The 10,387-nt window shown below is 46.3% G+C and overlaps 1 pseudogene; it reads right to left on the bottom strand.

The window, feature by feature from the left end:
* Positions 1-5,908: 5,908 nt before the first annotated feature.
* LOC126288456 (5S ribosomal RNA) lies at positions 5,909-6,026 on the bottom strand (annotated as a pseudogene).
* Positions 6,027-10,387: the final 4,361 nt, after the last annotated feature.

The following is a 10,387-nucleotide window of genomic DNA, read 5'->3' on the forward strand; positions in this document are numbered from 1 at the left end:
TGTTCAAATTGTTTTGCCTGTCTCCTGAATGTGTTACTGCATGTGTGATAGGGTACGTTTACAAGTGTCGTGATCGCTACATACCTGAAGAGGGAGCGAAAGGCTATCTACAATATTTACAGAAACCAGATGGCAGTTATAAGAGTCGAGGGACATGAAAGGGAAGCAGTGGTTGGGAAGGGAGTGAGAAAGGGGTGTAGCCTCTCCCCGATGCTATTCAATCTGTACATTGAGCAAGCAGGAAACGAAACAAAATAAAAGTTAGAAGGAGGTATTAAAATCCATGGAGAAGAAATAAAAACTTTGAGGTTCGCCGATGACAGTGTAATTCTGACAGAGACAGCAAAGGACTTGGGAGAGCAGTTGAACGGAATGGACAGCGTCTTGAAAGGAGGGTATAAGATGAACATCAACAAAAGCAAAACGAGGATAATGGAATGTAGTCAAATTAAGTCGGGTGATGCTGCGGGAATTAGATTAGGAAATGAGACACTAAAGCAGTAAAGGAGTTTTGCTATTTGGGGAGCAAAATAACTGATGATGGTCGAAGTAGAGAGGATATAAAATGTAGATTGGCAATGGCAAGGAAAGCGTTTCTGAAGAAGAGAAATTTGTTAACATCGAGTATAGATTTAAGTGCCAGAAAAGTATTCTGAAAGTATTTGTATGGAGTGTAGCCATGTATGGAAGTGAAACATGGGCGATAAACAGTTTAGACAAGAAGAGAATACAAGCTTTCGAAATGTGGTGCTACAGAAGAATGCTGAAGATTAGATGGGTAGATCACATAACTAATGAGGATGTATTGAATAGAATTGGGGAGGAGTTTGTGGCACAACTTGACTAGAAATAGGGATCGGTTGGTAGGATATGTTCTGAGGCATCAAAGGATCACCAATTTAGTACTGGAGTGCAGCGTGGAGGGTAAAAATCGCAGAGGGAGACCAAGAGATGAATACACTAAGCAGATTCAGAAGGATGTAGGCTGCAGTAGGTACTGGGAAATGAAGAGGCTTGCACAGGATAGAGTAGCATGGAGAGCTGCATCAAACCAGTCTCAGGACTGAAGACCACAACAACAACAACATTTCGTCAGGGTGGAATTCTATTGAAAAAGTATAGGAAGTTGTTCTTGTGTTTAAAATGCAAGGTTTGACGAATGCAGTAACTGATCTAGAGCATGATGAGTGTAATATGTCTCTGAATCTTGTCAGCGTGGGGTTCCTCGAATTTCGTGTGGAATTTGACCGAAGGTCAAGTGATTTTAAGTTGGTACGGCCTTATTCAAGAGAGGCTTGCACCCTGTGTCAGTATTTGATAGCAGAATTCGTGAGTCCTTAAAATACAACGACACTTTAGTTTTGACTACAGTAATTTTGTCTGAAGTGGTCCACGATGTTTTGTCTGTGATACCAATTATAGCAGGATATATGACTCGGTGGTAGCCTGCGTCGCTGTCACTACATTTCTTTTCAGAGGCGGGAATTATTTTCCGACACCAAGTTGCACGGAGTAGTAGAGTTCTAGTAACGCGTCGCAACTTGGTTTCCGTAGAGATTAAACAGTTTTATTTTGTTCTCGATTTCCATATGCTATTACTCATGATGTAGCTGGTATTTTTATGCCTATGGTTCCTATTTCATCTTGGACGTCAGTCCTCGGACTATATTTAGTAAGTACCTTTCTCAATCCAAATTATAAAAAAATAATGTGAAGTAATGAAAATAATGTGAAGGAAACTAACGACATCACACATATCCATGCCCGAGGCAGGATTCGAACCTGGGACCGTAGAATAATTGTTTGCGAATTTATTCCCGAAGCTTTCCTTGATCGGCGAATCAAGCACAGGAACACAGGGATCAGAGATGAAGTATCATGGACAGCCCCTACATATTGTTAGTGTCGTAACCACTAAGACCACATTGCGCTAGTTGAACCATTTCAAAGCGGCAATGTGATGAATGACAAATGGTTCAAATGGCTCTGAGCACTATGGGACTTAACATCTATGGTCATCAGTCCCCTAGAACTTAGAACTACTTAAACCTAACTAACCTAAGGACATCACACAACACCCAGCCATTGTTGTTGCTCTCAGACCTTTATTCGTGATGATCACAACTGCTTGAGGTTCTTCCCCAGTGGAGATGACTTGCCAGGAGGCTGACATGAAGGGGATTTGCCCAGCCCGCGAATATGCCTCCTGCAGACAGATTACATCCAGTCTCAGCTCCTCCACTATCCTTCGTAGCTCCTGCATGACAAGACGGTTGTTGTGGGTGTTGATTTATCCAACTGTGACTTTTGGTGACATTATGGGAAGTATGTGTGGAAATTACATTCAGGCCAAATTTTATTCCAGTCTGACGCTATTCGCCCATTAGCCAGGACAGACTGTGCATATATTTCGTCCATTGCGAATCTTTCCCCTCTCCTTTCAAACACTTTTTTGAGCAAGTCACGCAGGGCTCCGAATTCGGTGGGGAGGTTCATTGACCTTAACTGTATTCTGTCTACAGCCTCCATTGTGGAGAAGGTGACCCTTCTTCCGTATTTATGCCCTACACGCACTACGTGCCGGAGTGCTGTGGTGAGGATGGCCGGCTGCTCCAGGCGGGAGAGCTGCATTGGAAATTCTAGGTTGGAATAGATTCTCCTAGGGTCTACTCCTGTGGGTCTTGATGTTGCTGCGTCCAGTTGCGTTGTACTTATGACAGAGCTATCCTGTAGGATTGTTTTGGGGGTGTCGTCTTGTGTGGGGATTGTGGTGTTTCTGTTTTGGGGTTCTGGGTCATTAGCTGGCGTGTAGATGCTTAATGTTGGGGTGGGTTTCCTTGTTGTTGCCGATCGGGCGACAAAGTTTGCCGCTTCAGGCTTAAGTGTGGAGGTGACGACTGGAGGAGCATGATTTACAGGTTCAGCCTGTATGGATATGTCTTTTTTGGGTGTTTTTAGTTCGGCTGCTTCTTCTGTTGGCTCTGTTTGTATACTTACACTTCTCACGGTTATTTCTTGTTTCTTGATGTTCTGTACTTGATTTATGAATTCTTTGAATTTACGTGCTCTTTCGGCGTCTCTTCTTTGTTTACTGGGGGATTTCCTTTTCTTAGCTGTCCTGCTTTGATTTACAGCGTCTGCCATAATCAGTTCTGGCTATTAAGCGCTGTTCCATCATCTTGTAAGTTGGGCAGTTTCTGCCAGGTGCCCCGCTGGACATTTTACCTCTGCGTGTACATGGCACACAAACGCTTGTTTTACTGCAGTTTTTTCTAAGGTGATCTTGAGAACCGCACCTGGAGCAAGCCGGCTTCCTAGTACAGTATTTGTGTATATGATCGATATCTGCACAGTTGTGGCAACGAGGTACCACCAGGAAATCTTTGACATTTATGGCATGAAAGCCTATGTAAACATTTCCCATTGTCGTTAGCCTCTTCCAGAGAGCCCCTGATACCTCCGCCACATGGTGGACTACAATTCGGTCCCTCGGTCCTGTTCTGAACCTTAACTTAAAGTCTTTCATAAAAGTTTCATTGTCCATGTCGTCTAGATTCTGTTGGTACAGAGTGTCACAGAAGTCCTCATTGGTTAGTGAAACTGGAACATCATATAGGATGACAAGTGGATTCCTCTTTCGTGGGGGCTCACACCGGACTGATTTGCAGAGTTTCTGGTTTGCCAGTACCTTGTCTTTGTCTTCTTCTGTCGCAACATCAACAATGACTACATTCTTGGTTGCCTTGACCCTGGTGATCTTAATTTTGTCTCTAGCTGGGTTTATTGAGGTTGCAAAGACCTCTTGAACTTTGTTAATGTCCTGTTCCAGGAGTGGTCGCAAAAAGACCGCTGTGTCGGGTCGTTTCGACACTTTCGCAATCGTTTCTTTATTGGATTGAGCCTTTGTTGCCGCTTGCGCGACAACGCCGGCCCATGTCTTTGTCGGTTGCTTCCTAAGCCTGTCATTTTCCTTCTCTAATTCCTCTATCCTGCCCTCTAGCTTGGCTTTGGCAATTGACCATGCCGCCAGCTCATTCTTGAGTGTTTGAACGGCAGCCTGACTGATTTTCCTGTTCTTAACGTTTTGGTCAATAAGGCTTAACCTCATAAAACGCTCCATGGTACTTTCTCCTCCATCGCTTGATTCAAGCCATCTTGTGGCGAGAGATCAACTGTCATAGAAGCCCTCGTGGGCGCACTCGATTCGCTTGTCTCATCTGTAGCCATCATTTCATGTTTGACAAGCGAAAAAATTGGGATCCACGTCTCTTGCCCAGGACCGGCCCCTCTGGCATGGGGGGGGGGGGGGGGGGGACTAAAGTGCAGCTCGTCCACCGGCCTCGCCCCTAGACCAAAGGGACCCCTCAGAGCTGCCAGGTTCAGCGCGCCGTTTCCGCGCACTGGTCCCCTTCGATAACTAGCCAGCTACGATTTCACCCATCTCGCACCAGCAAGTATACCCCGCACTTCGGGGAGGCGGATGCACCTCCCGCCCTTCGCCCCCTATTGGCCCAAGCTTCCACCTGACGGCCAAGGACCCGCTCCTACTCAGGTGGTGGGCCGGTCACCCAGTCGTTCGGGGGTCTGGGCCCATCTAACCTCACCCAGGCTGAGTTACCATCTCCTTGACTTGGCGGAACACGCCTCGGAAAACCAGAGGCGCGGCGAAGCACACTTGCCGACTTGGGGCAGGATCCCACGACGGCAAGCCAGCCACCGGCATAGGGACACAGTTGGTGTGTGCCCCTGGGCTCTGGGCAGTAGCAGCGCCAGGCCAGCGCAACATGTCGCAGCCGAAGCTAACGACACGTCTCACCCGCCCCGCACCACCTCTCAAACCAGAGCCTTGAGGGGACAGGTGTAGTGTCCCCTGCTGCGCAGCTCCCCCTGCGCCATACACCCTTTGCTTTCGCTTTGGGTTGGGAGAGCTTTAACGTCGTCCAGGACGAAGTATAGTAGCCAGGCTGCAGGGCTCCGGGATCGTCGTTTGACTTACCCTCATGCCCTCGCCCACCTGCCAAGCTCGGCTCAGGAGAGACAGATGGTGTGTCTCTCGTAACGCAGCTTCCCCTGCACCATGCACCCTTTGCTTTCGCCTCGGGTTGGGGGCGTTTAACGTCCTACCTTGACGGGAGTTTAACGTCCTTCCTTGACACAACGACAACCCTCACCTTTCCACAGCCCGGAGATGGTGTGATGATGTTGAACGAATGATGGTATGGCCCGGGTCTTATGTTGTGGAATTTGACATCATCGAGACGGTGCGGCACGCAAACCCGAGCTATGTTCCCCGGAGGGCCTCCACAAGTACTGGGGGATCATGGCCGACCATGTCTCACCCACCGCTTTTGATAATTCACGGTGGGCCAGTGCGGATCAGTGAGGATTGCACCCAGTTAAGGGCTAGCATGGACGGCCCTTCCAGTGTTAGCTTCACCCCATCTAAAGGGGCTACTGAGCGCCGTGGCCACGTCAAGGCCACGGGATAGGACATTGCGGTCCCCACCCCACTCAGGTTCCTCTGAGCCACGGAGCACTTCAGAGATCTGAAGATTTCCAGGAATTAGAGGGTCTCCTGGCGGTTTTAACCCAGTTTAGGAAGGTAACACACCTCCCCCAGGGGGCACCACGCAGACCACGAAGTCCTGTATTTCCACAAGAAGCTTAGAGTTTGTTATGCATCCGCACTGAGATTATCGAGGCAGTCACTCTTACAGATAAAAACTAAACTCATCGCAAATAGGCCATGAAGGCCCAACGCTACTGACCGGCCGCCGTGTCATCCGCAGCTCACAATGGAGGGGCATGTGGTCACTCCCTGCCATATGTCAGTTTCCGAGATCGAAGCCGGTGCTTCTCAATCAAGTAGCTCCTCAGTTTGCTTCACAAGGGCTGAGTGCGCGCCGCTTGCCAACAGCGCTCGGCAGACCGGAGGGTCACCCGCCCAACTGCTAACCCAGCACCACAGTGCTTAACTTCGGTGATCTGACGGGAACCGGTGTTACCACTGCGGCAAGGCCGTTGGCCACTATTACAAATATACTTTGTAAATACGACCGACAGAACAGACACCACACACATAGCTGCAGTATATTTAAGGATTAGCATAAGAACACGATGTGAACACTGAAACTACATAATGCCTTGAAATTCGGCTAGGTTACGGTTTTCTGTTTTGCATTGACCCTAAAACTTCACCATTGTTCGATTTATAAAAAATTTTCGCTTTAGTAATTCACAAAAGTAGGTGGCACATTGTTATTACGAGTTTTATGAAATCCACTTGAAATAAATCTTCTACATTCTAAATTATTGGAAAACTTAATCACTGACTGAATTAAGAATGAGAGATGTTTTCTGGTTCAGATAAAATACAGCGATAAAATTATGTTGTAAAAGTTCAGAATATTCCTAACATTAAAGCAAAATAGGCGTCTGAAATTTTTAGGATCCCAATTTTTAAAGTCAGTTAATTATTTCGTGAATTAATTAATCTAAAATAATTATAAATATGTTCTTGGAAATTTGGGAATGTCTGCTCTTGAATTAGCAGTAACAGTACTTCCTCTACTGCTTATTTGCTTACAAGGTTTTCCCTATTACATGACTTTATCGTAAAATTAATTAGGTGTCTATTTTAATTATACAGGCTTCCATAAGACCAATTACATTATTATAATGATCAACAGAACTATAAACGACTGAGCTATAAGTTTAAAAGAGATTTTATACACACAACAGCTTCACATATGCCTGTATATGTTACCTATTTCGTGTGCAACTGCATTAGGTATAGAATGAAAGGTAAAAAGTTTAGTTATTCTTAGGATCAGGAGAATGAATTCCAACTTGCTACGTCTCAAATTCTGTTATGACTGGCATGAAATGCAGCTTCGTTTGGGGGCTGTACTGTGAACAAGTCTGAGTTGCTCTTCTTTGTCAGATTCGGTGGTAGATCAGAGAGAAGCGCGAAGACGGCCAATGTTAGTCAATCGCATACTGAAGGTGTGGTCATTCGACACGCAAAGAAGTGCTCGATAACTGACAGATCCCAGGAGAAACGTTAGGGTTCGTACAGAAGGATGAAAATACGAAAACCTGGGAACTGCGGCATTTATAAGCAGATTCGTGGACATGTGTTGGATGCAGTCTGACGATTGTCGCAGTGGAACAATCGAGCAACTGGGCAGAGAACCTAAATTACAGGTCTGCACGGCACACGCCGGTACGGCAAAAAGAGAACTTTTGTAGGATGAAGAGGTATGTCCCCCTGTTTAACCAACATTACCCTGTTCAAATAAGTTACGGGAAGCGGCCGGGTGACGTCGTCGACAACCGCCAACATTTCAGACAAAATTGCAGTTTTTTCCTGGGAAATGAAACGGTGAGCATGTGTCGAAATATCGGCGATTGTAGACGACGTCATACGCCCGCAGTCCCGTAAGTTGTCTGAACAGCGTATACGGCGACAGAAACTCAGGTCCCACATTACCTTGGTCTTCTGTCAATGCGTGTTAATTCTGTTGACTATTATCAGGACTGTATACACACAGTCCGCAAGCACGTCTCGTAAGACAACCGTTACTCTTAACGCTGCCGCATCAGTTTGTTTTATATCCACTCATGGATTATTCACCCATTTACCTCCCCAAGAAGCAATTACGAATAGGTACCGGCGCCACTGGTCATCCTCGCTGGACATCTCAAGAGACAGATCATAGCCAGTTCCTAGAGTGTGAAAGCTATGGCTAACTTCTATCATAGGACTTCTCTTCAGAACGACGACTACAATTTGTCTTGATTATGGTTTCCATATGTTACATTAAGGCACAAGTTTTCACGAAAAATTAATTAGTTGTGGCATGCAATACATTTTTGTTATTCTTTTTACGAGTTTCTGAATGCAAAATTTTCCACTTAGATAGTAGAAACAAACCACCTCAAAAAACTAAATTCGTTCCCCTCAGTTAACGAACAGCTGCCCAGCTGGATATCAGATTACTAAAGACCGATAATGTCTTATGCATGTGGTTTATTTATGAGATTCATGTCAAGCAACGTGTACAATTCCAACCACACATGCGAAGACTGCGCCCGGGTTCCCGGGTTCGATTCCCGGCGGGGTCAGGGATTTTCTCTGCCTCGTGATGACTGGGTATTGTATGATGTCCTTAGGGTAGTTAGGTTTAAGTACTTCTAAGTTCTAGGGGACTGATGACCATAGATGTTAAGTCCCATAGTGCTCAGAGCCATTTGAACCATTTTGTTTTTCGAAGACTGCAAGGCACGCTGTCTCACGCTCCACAGTGGCACGGCGACTGCATGGGGCTGATCCCTTTGTCCAACGAGCTGTGCCATACGTTCCGTTGACAACCTCACATCGGCGGCTCCGTTGACGATGATGCGAAGAGCATAGTCACTGAACCAACGAAGAGTTGGGTAGCTAAGAGCAGATTCAGTCTGAGTAGTGATTCTGGACGAATTCTCAACTGGCGGGAGGTGAGAACGCTTTATGCACCCAGGAACAAAGAACATGATCGTTTTGGTGGTCCAGATGTTACGATGTGGGGAGGCGTAATGTTGCATAGGCGAACTCCAAAACTTTGAACGCGGTACCCTCACCAGTCAACGTTATTGTGACGCTGTACTCCTTCACCATGTGCGTCTTTCCTGGGGTGCATTCGACTTTGACCTCATTTTTATGGATGGCAATGCACGACCAATTTGAATAACGCAGGCGGAGGAGCTCAGGCAACGAGAGGATACTCGGCGAATGGAGTGGTCTGCTCGTTCCCCCGACTTAAATCCCATCGGGCACGTGTGAAGTGCTCTGGGGGGACGTATTGCAGCTCGTCCACATGCGCCAATGACCTTCCAGCAGTTGTCAACCACACAGGTGGATGTTTGGAAAGGTATACCACAATGACTCCTCACCAACCTTGTGGCCGGCAAGGGAGCACGTTGCAGACCATGCATTCATGTCCATGGTGATCATACACCTTTTTAACAATTATGTTACACCTCTTTAATACCAAGGGCACCACCATGAATCGTGGTGATTTCAGCGCAATTCTTTCCTTTAAATAAAAGTGTGACTTCTGTTCGTCTCATTCACTGTTTCTTGCCATTACCTTTTCTATTATATTGTTGCAATTCTTCCTAATGTATGGCCCAAGTTTCATCGGGATATGTTATCTGTCAGTGACGCGTCATGCGAAAGCTACTTTCGTCCTTACGTTTTGCATTCGAGTTTAATTTAGTCATGTTCCTGTTGAGTCAGGCCGCCGTCGATATCTAAAGATATGGAGGCCGTATCTCTAGGCAACGCTTCATCGGCGTCTCGCTAAGCGGTAGCAGGTATGAGGCTATAAATCGCCGTACGCAGACCGGTTCATGGTATTGCCAGCTCCAGCGAATGGGAGTGTTGGTGAGGCTTGTGGAACAGGTGGGTAGCTGTTCGCACGAGGAGTTGATTCCGTGTGGTCGGTGCAGCGTTTCCTTGGACGGAAGCTCTCGGTGACGTCATTTATGGCATATGTTGGCAGTCTCACCTGAAAGTAAAGTGGTGCATCAAATTATGCCTTGAGTGTAAATCCAGAATTGGCGTGGGTCAGCTAGTTTTCCGTCGAGATTACGAACCGTTTGTGCACTGCTGAATGTTCTCTGTGGATTATCTAAAGGTCAACAGGCACAACAAGTACAGAAAGTGTCATTTGGTAACTCCGCTGGATTCCGCCGTATTGCTTGGGGATTTTAATAGCATGAAAAGCAAGAATAACGGAAATTAAAAAACGGTGAGCTTTACAGTTTAGTACCCAAACGCCTGTCGGCTTCTGGTATAACTATGGGTCACTGATTAACTTTGTTTAATGGTTTGATGGCGTCTGGGAGTGTTTGTGTCCAAGTTGTATGCTGTAGTGCTACACTGTGTTGTCAGAATGTTCACCGAGCTCTTCAGTAATTAATTTTGGCTAGCTGCCGTTCAGCATTCTGATTATTTATTTTGAGGGTTACTGGTGTAGTGTTTTTAAAACTATATACACTGCTTGACAGTTACTAAGGAACAAATGATACTTGCTAAGGGACAACTGTCGACGACATCCGACCACTGATAATAAAAGAGTGTGTAGAGGTTGGAGGGTTTAAGTGTAGCGAAGCCTGTCACAAACGCTCCGTATGCATTCGACAGTTCGTGCAGTACGGAGTTTGACGAAAGTTGTTGTGGAACCGATTAGTATGACACTCCGTGTGGCACGGCATCATGTCTGCAAGACAACTTTTGAATACCTAAGATCGTGGACTGGCTGTTGGACGGCTCGAAGCCTTTCAAAGTGTCACTACTATGGTCATAGTAATGGGCGTGTCCAAATGTGTCATCTCACGCGAA

Source organism: Schistocerca gregaria, chromosome 1, assembly GCF_023897955.1.
Source record: "Schistocerca gregaria isolate iqSchGreg1 chromosome 1, iqSchGreg1.2, whole genome shotgun sequence".
Lineage (NCBI taxonomy): Eukaryota > Metazoa > Arthropoda > Insecta > Orthoptera > Acrididae > Schistocerca > Schistocerca gregaria.